Raw genomic sequence first — 13131 nt, 5'->3', positions numbered from 1 at the left:
TGCAGGCAGGATACCTGGCTGGCTGAATGTCGCTGAGAAGCTCACAGAGACCGCCATAAGCAACAGTTTAACAGAATGCCACAGACTAATCAACCAAACTTTTTGGGTTGGGTTCTCTTTTATAGTCTGCAGGCATTAAATGAAAGAAGTCAGTGTTCCAGCAGAAGGAGACAACGTTTCAGAAAAGGCATTGTAGCAAACCAAAAAAGAAATTTTAAGCGCAGCAGAGTAACCAGCGCACATACCTGTTAGCTCAGGTGAGTTTAAAAGGCTGCTGTTGATAACAAGGGCATTTGCTAAATAGATGGTGTGTGTGCAACAATATACTGAAAGGTCAATTATATTGTGCAGCTTATCTCACCACCTGTAGTTATTTAGGTGAAAGCTCCAAAATGCTTGCCTAATATGTCTGTTTATCCAAAAGGAAGTAAAAAGGGAGAGCTAGAAAGATAGCATTGCATCACATTACATGGCAATGCAATGCACAGTTGCTGAAGTTGAACCAAAATGAGCTTGTAATCTGGCTTCTGCAACTTTGAACATGAAAAATCCAATGAGGAGAAGAAAAGCAAAGCCAAAGAGTCCATCCCAAAATCCGACAAACAAGCAAAATGAACAAAAAACATTGAATTCAATTCTTTCTGATTTTAGAAACTGCATTAAAGAAGGGGTGCACCGGTCCTGGAGATACTGCAATACCAGGTCAATGCGTGGAGTGGACAGAGCAAGCTCTTTTTCCATCTCCCTGTTCTAAAAATCCATTTAATATATGGTCCCCAGATAGGGGACGTATCAGATATTAAACTGATAAGAACAGATACTACACTTGATCTTAGCCAAAAGGCCGAGAAGCGATAACCAGAATTGGTTTCAAACTACGGAGCCACCCAAGGATCCTGAAAAGTCCATTTGTGGAGATGAGCTCCTGGACTCCCGTTAAGAAGACATGTTGTCAACCTCTAGATCCCTTACATGCCTGCACTTTTCGGCTTGCTGCTGCTGCAATCCACGCGTTTTAGATCTGCATAACTCCACCTCTTTAAACACAGCACCTTCACCCCCTGCTGTTCCCACCCGCCTCAACACCGTTGGAAGGGAGGAGAACCAATTAAGGCGGGGGGTGGGGTGGAACGAGCAGCTGTCTACCCTTAGCAGGAGGGCTCCTGATTACATACCTCTCCTGCTGCTGCTGCTGCTGGCTGTCCAGCAGCAGACTGAAGGTGGCTGCTGCTGTGCACAGGTATATAAAGGCTCAGAGCCTATTATGACACGCACAGCCAGCGTTCCATTGCCACATTCCATCTACTGCAGGCAGGATACCTGGCTGGCTGAATGTCGCTGAGAAGCTCACAGAGACCGCCATAAGCAACAGTTTAACAGAATGCCACAGACTAATCAACCAAACTTTTTGGGTTGGGTTCTCTTTTATAGTCTGCAGGCATTAAATGAAAGAAGTCAGTGTTCCAGCAGAAGGAGACAACGTTTCAGAAAAGGCATTGTAGCAAACCAAAAAAGAAATTTTAAGCGCAGCAGAGTAACCAGCGCACATACCTGTAAGCTCAGGTGAGTTTAAAAGGCTGCTGTTGATAACAAGGGCATTTGCTAAATAGATGGTGTGTGTGCAACAATATACTGAAAGGTCAATTATATTGTGCAGCTTATCTCACCACCTGTAGTTATTTAGGTGAAAGCTCCAAAATGCTTGCCTAATATGTCTGTTTATCCAAAAGGAAGTAAAAAGGGAGAGCTAGAAAGATAGCATTGCATCACATTACATGGCAATGCAATGCACAGTTGCTGAAGTTGAACCAAAATGAGCTTGTAATCTGGCTTCTGCAACTTTGAACATGAAAAATCCAATGAGGAGAAGAAAAGCAAAGCCAAAGAGTCCATCCCAAAATCCGACAAACAAGCAAAATGAACAAAAAACATTGAATTCAATTCTTTCTGATTTTAGAAACTGCATTAAAGAAGGGGTGCACCGGTCCTGGAGATACTGCAATACCAGGTCAATGCGTGGAGTGGACAGAGCAAGCTCTTTTTCCATCTCCCTGTTCTAAAAATCCATTTAATATATGGTCCCCAGATAGGGGACGTATCAGATATTAAACTGATAAGAACAGATTTTTTTTTTTTTTTTTTTTTAAACCATTCAGGTTAGTTTTATAGCAAATCAGTAGGATATACCAAAACTGTTGCAAAAAAAACTTCTCATCATCATGGCCATATTTATTAAGCATAAAGTAACCTAATATTACAGAAAGAAGAACATCTTATTAATATAAACCAAAAGATCACTGAAATTTTACAATATGCCTCCACTTTTTAAATTTCCATATTCCCTCGGCATCTGTTCCACCACCGCTACTACTATCCATCTTGTAAATCAAAAATAGCCTAGAAAGAATAATCCTAATACATTCATTTACTGTAATTGATTTCCTTTTAAATACACAAAGATTCCTCACATCCCACAAACTTTCTAACACACAAGCCATAATTAACCACAAAACTCTCTCCTTTACACGTCCACTTGCACCAATACCAAACATAACCACACGCCAATCCACAAAAGTCACTCCTGCCAAACTCCTACACAACCCCCCTACACATTTCCACACGTCTTGCGCAAAATCACAATTCCACATCAGATGCATAACCGTCTCACAACCATTACATCCATCTCTTGGACAAACATCCGACCTAATCAAACCTCTCTTCTTTTGAACGTCTCTCACTGGAAGAATATTGTGAAACGCCATCCACACTACATCCTTCTGTTTGTTGGACATCCCATACATACCCAACTTTCTCCAAGCATCCGCAACCTCATTCCCTCTCAAACCAACAATATTAGACTCGACCTCATTTGCACACAATTTCCTATACACCCTCTTAGTCATTCTAAACTCATCCACCGGCACACTCAGCAAATCATACTTCTTGACAAACTTCTCAATCACCTCATACCACACCGGACACTTAAAAGACACAGGCACTCTCGCATCCCTCTTTCTCCAACCTAACCCATACAACATCCATCCTGCAGAATAACTTGCCATACATGCACCCTTATTACCTTTACCCAACAATACCACAATCGTCTTAATATAATGGAGCCCTAAAAAAACCTCAACATTAGGAAATCCCAAACCACCATGCTGGCAGGCCTTATAAAGGCTTTCCCTCTTCAGCTTCTCCATCTTGCTGCACCAGAAAAAGGAAAAAATCATTTTCTCAACTCTCTTCACTTTCCTAAAAGGGGATGGAAAAATTATGGCCACAAAAAGCAGAATGGGTAAGATCACTGCTTTGATAACTAGAACTTTGCCCCGCAAAGAAAGATCTCTCATTCTCCAAAAATTCAATTTTCGCTCAACACGCATACCACACTCGTCCCAACTCTCATTTCCTTTCAGATCATCATTGAAAAATACCCCTAAAACCTTAATTGCACTCTCCTCATACTTAACACCTTCCATACGAATACTGTCATCTCCAAAGCATTTGAAACTACACTTAGTCCAGTTAACTCTAAAACCTGATGCACCACAGAAAAAATCCAAAAGCAACCTCACCCTACTCATTGAAGCCATACTTTCACTCACCATCACAACATCATCCATGTAACCTAACACCTTCACATGCTTACCACCACTCCCAGGCACTAACAATCCTCTCATCATTTTCTCACGTCTCACTAAACACAGCAAAGGCTCAATCACACATACAAACAAGACAGGGGACATAGGGCACCCCTGTCTTACACCAGACCTAATCATCACTTTGTCAGACAACCATCCATTCACTAAAAACTCACTTGACACATAATCATATAAAGACTTAACTCCATTCAGAAAAACCCTAGGGAAACCCATCCTCTCCAATACTTTAAACAGAAACACATGCGAAACTCTATCAAAAGCCTTTTCGAAATCAATTGCTAACACCATACACTTCTGCTTTCTAGTCTTACAATCCCCAAGCATATCCCTTAACAATAACAAATTATCACTTATACTCCGACCAGGCACGGCACACACTTGGTCATCCTCCACAACCCTACCAATCACCTCACGCATACGATTTGCTAACAATTTACTGTAGACCTTATAATCAGCGTTAAGCAATGATATGGGTCTCCAGTTCTCCAAACGCTTTTTCTCACCCTTCTTAAACACAAGAACCACTATACCCTCTTTCATACTGTCACACAAAACACCATTCATCCACATATACCTACAAACCTCAGTCAAGTCCTTACCCAAAAACTCCCAAGCTTTCACATACAGCTCCACAGGCAACCCATCCTTCCCAGGCGTCTTATTCTTTTTAGCACTCATAACAACATTCCTCACCTCATCCAAAATAACATCCTCACACAAAGCATCACATTCATCCGAACCAAGTCTCTTCTCCATACCACTCAATACATGCGACACAAGTCCAGGATCAATCCATTTCTCATCGTACAACTTACTATAGAAGCCATTCACCTCATTCAACACATTCTTCCCAACCACACTAGATCCATCTTCACCTACCACTTCACTCAAATCCAACTTCCTTCCATTCATTTTTTTAAAAAAGTACCTGGTGCACTTTTCATTCTTTTCCAAATGCTCTAACTTGGTACGGTAAATAATCTCTTTACCTTTTTCATCCAGAAGACATTTTAACTCATTCTTAGCAACCTCAAGCTGATCAGACATATCCATTCCTTTCCTAACACACCCACGCAACCAATCAATCCGTCTACTTAAGTCATTAAATCTATTACGATATCTGGCAGCTTTTTTGTAGCCCCATTTTTTAAAGAAAGTTTTTAACTGTAATTTCACCCAATCCCACCATTCAAGCACACTACCAAAATCACGCTTACGCCACCTCCAACTTGCATACCTTTTCTCCAACTCACTCATCACCTCCTCATCCTCCAACAACCTCGTATTCAATTTCCAAACCCCACCCCCAAACACCATGTCCCCATTCGCACTAAAAACTCCACGCAAACACTCATGATCAGAAAAAGGTACCTTATGTTGAACATAACTTGAACAAACCATATTTTTGGAAAATAACATCCTATCTATCCTCGATGAAATATTACCACGGTCAGCATAATATGTAGGCGGTGGTGGAATGCCATACTCAAGTATTGCAGCGTCTAAGAAAGAAAAATCAGAAATAAGTTGAGATAACTTTTTTCCCGTAATGTCCACATTACCTTCTGTGACACAATTACAGTCACCAACAAAAACTGTAGGAATTTTTCCAGGAAGAAAAAAACTCAATTTCTCAAGAAGAGCAAGCCGCTCCTCTTTTTTAGTAGGACAATATAAATTAATCATTCTAACCTTCCACCCCCTATAACTCAAAAAAACAATAATGCAGCGACCCACCTCCACAACCGTGTAACTATCAATAGTAATATTCTTATTACCAACTAAAATCCCCACACCATCATTTTTGTTAAAGCTGGACCCCGACCAAACATACTGGCCATAAGGCCAGTCCTTATCTCCTGGAGATTCAGTAATCCCACACTCTTGTAGACAATAGACATCTGCACTCAAACCCTTTAGATAATCCAGAACTGTTGTTCTTCGGGTAACAGATCTAATTTGCCTAACATTAAGGGACACAATGTCCCATCCAGAATGATGCGGCATAACTAAAGGGGATCACACATAACCTGAAAAAAAAAGAAAGAAAACATCAACTCAACCTTCATCAAGCAAAGCAAAGCTATTACCATCTGGCTGAATGCCAAATGTAACAATGTCAGGAGAAAATACATCTGACGGGTAAGCACGAGAGTCCACCGGGCTATCACACACGGCAGCAATGGATGAACACTCAGTCCTTGGCTTCTTCTTGACCACATCAGGATCCTCCTCATCAGAGAAATGGACAGCAGACAAGTCCCCTTGGCCACCGCCCCCGATCTCCTCTGAAGCAGTATTGCACCAAGATATGACAGGAGAATTGGACAAGTCCATTTCCCCCTCACCACGGACACCAAACTGGGGAGGGAAAGGTGACATCACCTCTGGAATCACCATGTCAAAGCCTCCTGACGCAGGAGGCTGAAGCTGGGCATCTTCAAATATGTCGTCCATCTGAGTGCCATCCTCTTCCTCTTGGGGAGCAGTTGCCTCCCCGACATCCGGAAGGGGACCTTGTGGAACCCTAGTAGAAGTCGAAGGAACAGCAGGCCCCTCCGCGACCACTTGAGCAAAAGACTTAGGAGTGGTTCCAGCTTGACACTGCCTAAGAACATGCCCCTCCTCACCACAAGCATCACACTTTACCTGGTTCTTGCAGTCTTTCGCCATATGACCAGACGTGTTACACCTCCTGCAGGTTGGCGGATACCTGCAGGACTCCTGGACATGACCATACTTGTTACATCTTCTGCAGAAAAAAGGAGCATCAGGAAAGTACAAGAAACCAGTGTCTCTCCCAATAGAGAAACTCATAGGAGGATAATGTATGCCCCCTGGCCCCTCGGGGTCTGTAGCAAAACGAACAAAGTACTTGTATTTGCCAGTCCACAAGCCTTCTTCATTCGAGATCTTGTGGGAAAAATGCACATAAGTACAATGCCTCCTCAAGAATACAGTAATGTCCTCCTGGGGGATAAAGGGATTGTGCATAAACACAACAACAGGAACATCCCCCTTTGAATAGAGGACAGTAAAAGTGAGTCCATCTAGGAGGGAGTTCTCAGTATGGCCTTTCAAGGTTCTATAAAGATTTTGGCAAGCAGCCATAGTAGAAAGAACCAGCACATACCTTCCATGACTTCTAAATTCCTGCAGGCAAAGAATGTCCGACTTCTTAATCTTCAATGCTTCATAGAAGATGGCATTCACCAGGTAGGACATGGAAAAATGTCCCTTCTTCTCCTCGGAAATCTCAATGCGAAATCCATTCTTGACCCGGGGGTCCCCGGTCCCAGCAAATTTCAGCTTGACTCCCATAGTCAGCCACGGAAATCGCCTTCCCGTTTCCTCCTCACTCTCCCCCTATAGCAGCATCCAGCTTAAGCCACCGGAGTGGCGATGCTGGAAGGCCGAGGGCTAGCACTCAAGGAACCTGATGTCCAGACACTTGATCTGAGCCAAAAGGCCGAGAAGCGATAACCAGAATTGGTTTCAAACTATGGAGCCACCCAAGGATCCTGAAAAGTCCATTTGTGGAGATGAGCTCCTGGACTCCCGTTAAGAAGACATGTTGTCAACCTCTAGATCCCTTACATGCCTGCACTTTTCGGCTTGCTGCTGCTGCAATCCACGCGTTTTAGATCTGCATAACTCCACCTCTTTAAACACAGCACCTTCACCCCCTGCTGTTCCCACCCGCCTCAACACCGTTGGAAGGGAGGAGAACCAATTAAGGCGGGGGGTGGGGTGGAACGAGCAGCTGTCTACCCTTAGCAGGAGGGCTCCTGATTACATACCTCTCCTGCTGCTGCTGCTGCTGGCTGTCCAGCAGCAGACTGAAGGTGGCTGCTGCTGTGCACAGGTATATAAAGGCTCAGAGCCTATTATGACACGCACAGCCAGCGTTCCATTGCCACATTCCATCTACTGCAGGCAGGATACCTGGCTGGCTGAATGTCGCTGAGAAGCTCACAGAGACCGCCATAAGCAACAGTTTAACAGAATGCCACAGACTAATCAACCAAACTTTTTGGGTTGGGTTCTCTTTTATAGTCTGCAGGCATTAAATGAAAGAAGTCAGTGTTCCAGCAGAAGGAGACAACGTTTCAGAAAAGGCATTGTAGCAAACCAAAAAAGAAATTTTAAGCGCAGCAGAGTAACCAGCGCACATACCTGTTAGCTCAGGTGAGTTTAAAAGGCTGCTGTTGATAACAAGGGCATTTGCTAAATAGATGGTGTGTGTGCAACAATATACTGAAAGGTCAATTATATTGTGCAGCTTATCTCACCACCTGTAGTTATTTAGGTGAAAGCTCCAAAATGCTTGCCTAATATGTCTGTTTATCCAAAAGGAAGTAAAAAGGGAGAGCTAGAAAGATAGCATTGCATCACATTACATGGCAATGCAATGCACAGTTGCTGAAGTTGAACCAAAATGAGCTTGTAATCTGGCTTCTGCAACTTTGAACATGAAAAATCCAATGAGGAGAAGAAAAGCAAAGCCAAAGAGTCCATCCCAAAATCCGACAAACAAGCAAAATGAACAAAAAACATTGAATTCAATTCTTTCTGATTTTAGAAACTGCATTAAAGAAGGGGTGCACCGGTCCTGGAGATACTGCAATACCAGGTCAATGCGTGGAGTGGACAGAGCAAGCTCTTTTTCCATCTCCCTGTTCTAAAAATCCATTTAATATATGGTCCCCAGATAGGGGACGTATCAGATATTAAACTGATAAGAACAGATACTACACTTGATCTTAGCCAAAAGGCCGAGAAGCGATAACCAGAATTGGTTTCAAACTACGGAGCCACCCAAGGATCCTGAAAAGTCCATTTGTGGAGATGAGCTCCTGGACTCCCATTAAGAAGACATGTTGTCAACCTCTAGATCCCTTACATGCCTGCACTTTTCGGCTTGCTGCTGCTGCAATCCACGCGTTTTAGATCTGCATAACTCCACCTCTTTAAACACAGCACCTTCACCCCCTGCTGTTCCCACCCGCCTCAACACCGTTGGAAGGGAGGAGAACCAATTAAGGCGGGGGGTGGGGTGGAACGAGCAGCTGTCTACCCTTAGCAGGAGGGCTCCTGATTACATACCTCTCCTGCTGCTGCTGGCTGTCCAGCAGCAGACTGAAGGTGGCTGCTGCTGTGCACAGGTATATAAAGGCTCAGAGCCTATTATGACACGCGCAGCCAGCGTTCCATTGCCACATTCCTTCTACTGCAGGCAGGATACCTGGCTGGCTGAATGTCGCTGAGAAGCTCACAGAGACCGCCATAAGCAACAGTTTAACAGAATGCCACAGACTAATCAACCAAACTTTTTGGGTTGGGTTCTCTTTTATAGTCTGCAGGCATTAAATGAAAGAAGTCAGTGTTCCAGCAGAAGGAGACAACGTTTCAGAAAAGGCATTGTAGCAAACCAAAAAAGAAATTTTAAGCGCAGCAGAGTAACCAGCGCACATACCTGTTAGCTCAGGTGAGTTTAAAAGGCTGCTGTTGATAACAAGGGCATTTGCTAAATAGATGGTGTGTGTGCAACAATATACTGAAAGGTCAATTATATTGTGCAGCTTATCTCACCACCTGTAGTTATTTAGGTGAAAGCTCCAAAATGCTTGCCTAATATGTCTGTTTATCCAAAAGGAAGTAAAAAGGGAGAGCTAGAAAGATAGCATTGCATCACATTACATGGCAATGCAATGCACAGTTGCTGAAGTTGAACCAAAATGAGCTTGTTATCTGGCTTCTGCAACTTTGAACATGAAAAATCCAATGAGGAGAAGAAAAGCAAAGCCAAAGAGTCCATCCCAAAATCCGACAAACAAGCAAAATGAACAAAAAACATTGAATTCAATTCTTTCTGATTTTAGAAACTGCATTAAAGAAGGGGTGCACCGGTCCTGGAGATACTGCAATACCAGGTCAATGCGTGGAGTGGACAGAGCAAGCTCTTTTTCCATCTCCCTGTTCTAAAAATCCATTTAATATATGGTCCCCAGATAGGGGACGTATCAGATATTAAACTGATAAGAACAGATACTACACTTGATCTTAGCCAAAAGGCCGAGAAGCGATAACCAGAATTGGTTTCAAACTACGGAGCCACCCAAGGATCCTGAAAAGTCCATTTGTGGAGATGAGCTCCTGGACTCCCGTTAAGAAGACATGTTGTCAACCTCTAGATCCCTTACATGCCTGCACTTTTCGGCTTGCTGCTGCTGCAATCCACGCGTTTTAGATCTGCATAACTCCACCTCTTTAAACACAGCACCTTCACCCCCTGCTGTTCCCACCCGCCTCAACACCGTTGGAAGGGAGGAGAACCAATTAAGGCGGGGGGTGGGGTGGAACGAGCAGCTGTCTACCCTTAGCAGGAGGGCTCCTGATTACATACCTCTCCTGCTGCTGCTGCTGCTGCTGGCTGTCCAGCAGCAGACTGAAGGTGGCTGCTGCTGTGCACAGGTATATAAAGGCTCAGAGCCTATTATGACACGCGCAGCCAGCGTTCCATTGCCACATTCCATCTACTGCAGGCAGGATACCTGGCTGGCTGAATGTCGCTGAGAAGCTCACAGAGACCGCCATAAGCAACAGTTTAACAGAATGCCACAGACTAATCAACCAAACTTTTTGGGTTGGGTTCTCTTTTATAGTCTGCAGGCATTAAATGAAAGAAGTCAGTGTTCCAGCAGAAGGAGACAACGTTTCAGAAAAGGCATTGTAGCAAACCAAAAAAGAAATTTTAAGCGCAGCAGAGTAACCAGCGCACATACCTGTTAGCTCAGGTGAGTTTAAAAGGCTGCTGTTGATAACAAGGGCATTTGCTAAATAGATGGTGTGTGTGCAACAATATACTGAAAGGTCAATTATATTGTGCAGCTTATCTCACCACCTGTAGTTATTTAGGTGAAAGCTCCAAAATGCTTGCCTAATATGTCTGTTTATCCAAAAGGAAGTAAAAAGGGAGAGCTAGAAAGATAGCATTGCATCACATTACATGGCAATGCAATGCACAGTTGCTGAAGTTGAACCAAAATGAGCTTGTAATCTGGCTTCTGCAACTTTGAACATGAAAAATCCAATGAGGAGAAGAAAAGCAAAGCCAAAGAGTCCATCCCAAAATCCGACAAACAAGCAAAATGAACAAAAAACATTGAATTCAATTCTTTCTGATTTTAGAAACTGCATTAAAGAAGGGGTGCACCGGTCCTGGAGATACTGCAATACCAGGTCAATGCGTGGAGTGGACAGAGCAAGCTCTTTTTCCATCTCCCTGTTCTAAAAATCCATTTAATATATGGTCCCCAGATAGGGGACGTATCAGATATTAAACTGATAAGAACAGATACTACACTTGATCTTAGCCAAAAGGCCGAGAAGCGATAACCAGAATTGGTTTCAAACTACGGAGCCACCCAAGGATCCTGAAAAGTCCATTTGTGGAGATGAGCTCCTGGACTCCCGTTAAGAAGACATGTTGTCAACCTCTAGATCCCTTACATGCCTGCACTTTTCGGCTTGCTGCTGCTGCAATCCACGCGTTTTAGATCTGCATAACTCCACCTCTTTAAACACAGCACCTTCACCCCCTGCTGTTCCCACCCGCCTCAACACCGTTGGAAGGGAGGAGAACCAATTAAGGCGGGGGGTGGGGTGGAACGAGCAGCTGTCTACCCTTAGCAGGAGGGCTCCTGATTACATACCTCTCCTGCTGCTGCTGCTGCTGCTGGCTGTCCAGCAGCAGACTGAAGGTGGCTGCTGCTGTGCACAGGTATATAAAGGCTCAGAGCCTATTATGACACGCGCAGCCAGCGTTCCATTGCCACATTCCATCTACTGCAGGCAGGATACCTGGCTGGCTGAATGTCGCTGAGAAGCTCACAGAGACCGCCATAAGCAACAGTTTAACAGAATGCCACAGACTAATCAACCAAACTTTTTGGGTTGGGTTCTCTTTTATAGTCTGCAGGCATTAAATGAAAGAAGTCAGTGTTCCAGCAGAAGGAGACAACGTTTCAGAAAAGGCATTGTAGCAAACCAAAAAAGAAATTTTAAGCGCAGCAGAGTAACCAGCGCACATACCTGTTAGCTCAGGTGAGTTTAAAAGGCTGCTGTTGATAACAAGGGCATTTGCTAAATAGATGGTGTGTGTGCAACAATATACTGAAAGGTCAATTATATTGTGCAGCTTATCTCACCACCTGTAGTTATTTAGGTGAAAGCTCCAAAATGCTTGCCTAATATGTCTGTTTATCCAAAAGGAAGTAAAAAGGGAGAGCTAGAAAGATAGCATTGCATCACATTACATGGCAATGCAATGCACAGTTGCTGAAGTTGAACCAAAATGAGCTTGTAATCTGGCTTCTGCAACTTTGAACATGAAAAATCCAATGAGGAGAAGAAAAGCAAAGCCAAAGAGTCCATCCCAAAATCCGACAAACAAGCAAAATGAACAAAAAACATTGAATTCAATTCTTTCTGATTTTAGAAACTGCATTAAAGAAGGGGTGCACCGGTCCTGGAGATACTGCAATACCAGGTCAATGCGTGGAGTGGACAGAGCAAGCTCTTTTTCCATCTCCCTGTTCTAAAAATCCATTTAATATATGGTCCCCAGATAGGGGACGTATCAGATATTAAACTGATAAGAACAGATACTACACTTGATCTTAGCCAAAAGGCCGAGAAGCGATAACCAGAATTGGTTTCAAACTACGGAGCCACCCAAGGATCCTGAAAAGTCCATTTGTGGAGATGAGCTCCTGGACTCCCATTAAGAAGACATGTTGTCAACCTCTAGATCCCTTACATGCCTGCACTTTTCGGCTTGCTGCTGCTGCAATCCACGCGTTTTAGATCTGCATAACTCCACCTCTTTAAACACAGCACCTTCACCCCCTGCTGTTCCCACCCGCCTCAACACCGTTGGAAGGGAGGAGAACCAATTAAGGCGGGGGGTGGGGTGGAACGAGCAGCTGTCTACCCTTAGCAGGAGGGCTCCTGATTACATACCTCTCCTGCTGCTGCTGGCTGTCCAGCAGCAGACTGAAGGTGGCTGCTGCTGTGCACAGGTATATAAAGGCTCAGAGCCTATTATGACACGCGCAGCCAGCGTTCCATTGCCACATTCCATCTACTGCAGGCAGGATACCTGGCTGGCTGAATGTCGCTGAGAAGCTCACAGAGACCGCCATAAGCAACAGTTTAACAGAATGCCACAGACTAATCAACCAAACTTTTTGGGTTGGGTTCTCTTTTATAGTCTGCAGGCATTAAATGAAAGAAGTCAGTGTTCCAGCAGAAGGAGACAACGTTTCAGAAAAGGCATTGTAGCAAACCAAAAAAGAAATTTTAAGCGCAGCAGAGTAACCAGCGCACATACCTGTTAGCTCAGGTGAGTTTAAAAGGCTGCTGTTGATAACAAGGGCATTTGCTAAATAGATGGTGTGTGTGC

The 13131-nt window shown here is 43.9% G+C and overlaps 5 non-coding genes and 1 pseudogene across 5 annotated transcripts; all 6 read right to left on the bottom strand.

The window, feature by feature from the left end:
• Nucleotides 1-665: 665 nt before the first annotated feature.
• LOC141202034 (U2 spliceosomal RNA) lies at nt 666-856 on the bottom strand. Its single transcript, XR_012273321.1, has one exon. It is a non-coding gene; the product is annotated as a U2 spliceosomal RNA (small nuclear RNA).
• A 1115-nt stretch (nt 857-1971) lies between these two features.
• LOC141202602 (U2 spliceosomal RNA) lies at nt 1972-2152 on the bottom strand (annotated as a pseudogene).
• Nucleotides 2153-8261: 6109 nt separating this feature from the next.
• LOC141202033 (U2 spliceosomal RNA) lies at nt 8262-8452 on the bottom strand. Its single transcript, XR_012273320.1, has one exon. It is a non-coding gene; the product is annotated as a U2 spliceosomal RNA (small nuclear RNA).
• Nucleotides 8453-9561: 1109 nt separating this feature from the next.
• LOC141202032 (U2 spliceosomal RNA) lies at nt 9562-9752 on the bottom strand. Its single transcript, XR_012273319.1, has one exon. It is a non-coding gene; the product is annotated as a U2 spliceosomal RNA (small nuclear RNA).
• A 1118-nt stretch (nt 9753-10870) lies between these two features.
• On the bottom strand, nt 10871-11061 carry LOC141202031 (U2 spliceosomal RNA). The gene has a single exon (XR_012273318.1). It is a non-coding gene; the product is annotated as a U2 spliceosomal RNA (small nuclear RNA).
• A 1118-nt stretch (nt 11062-12179) lies between these two features.
• Nucleotides 12180-12370, bottom strand: LOC141202030 (U2 spliceosomal RNA). The gene has a single exon (XR_012273317.1). It is a non-coding gene; the product is annotated as a U2 spliceosomal RNA (small nuclear RNA).
• Nucleotides 12371-13131: the final 761 nt, after the last annotated feature.

This window comes from Phyllobates terribilis, unplaced genomic scaffold (genome assembly GCF_046119375.1).
Source record: "Phyllobates terribilis strain yellow unplaced genomic scaffold, ASM4611937v1 Scaffold_123__1_contigs__length_5148117, whole genome shotgun sequence".
Classification (NCBI taxonomy): domain Eukaryota; kingdom Metazoa; phylum Chordata; class Amphibia; order Anura; family Dendrobatidae; genus Phyllobates; species Phyllobates terribilis.
Note: the sequence above shows the minus strand (reverse complement) of the source record. Positions and strands in the feature narration are given on the sequence as shown.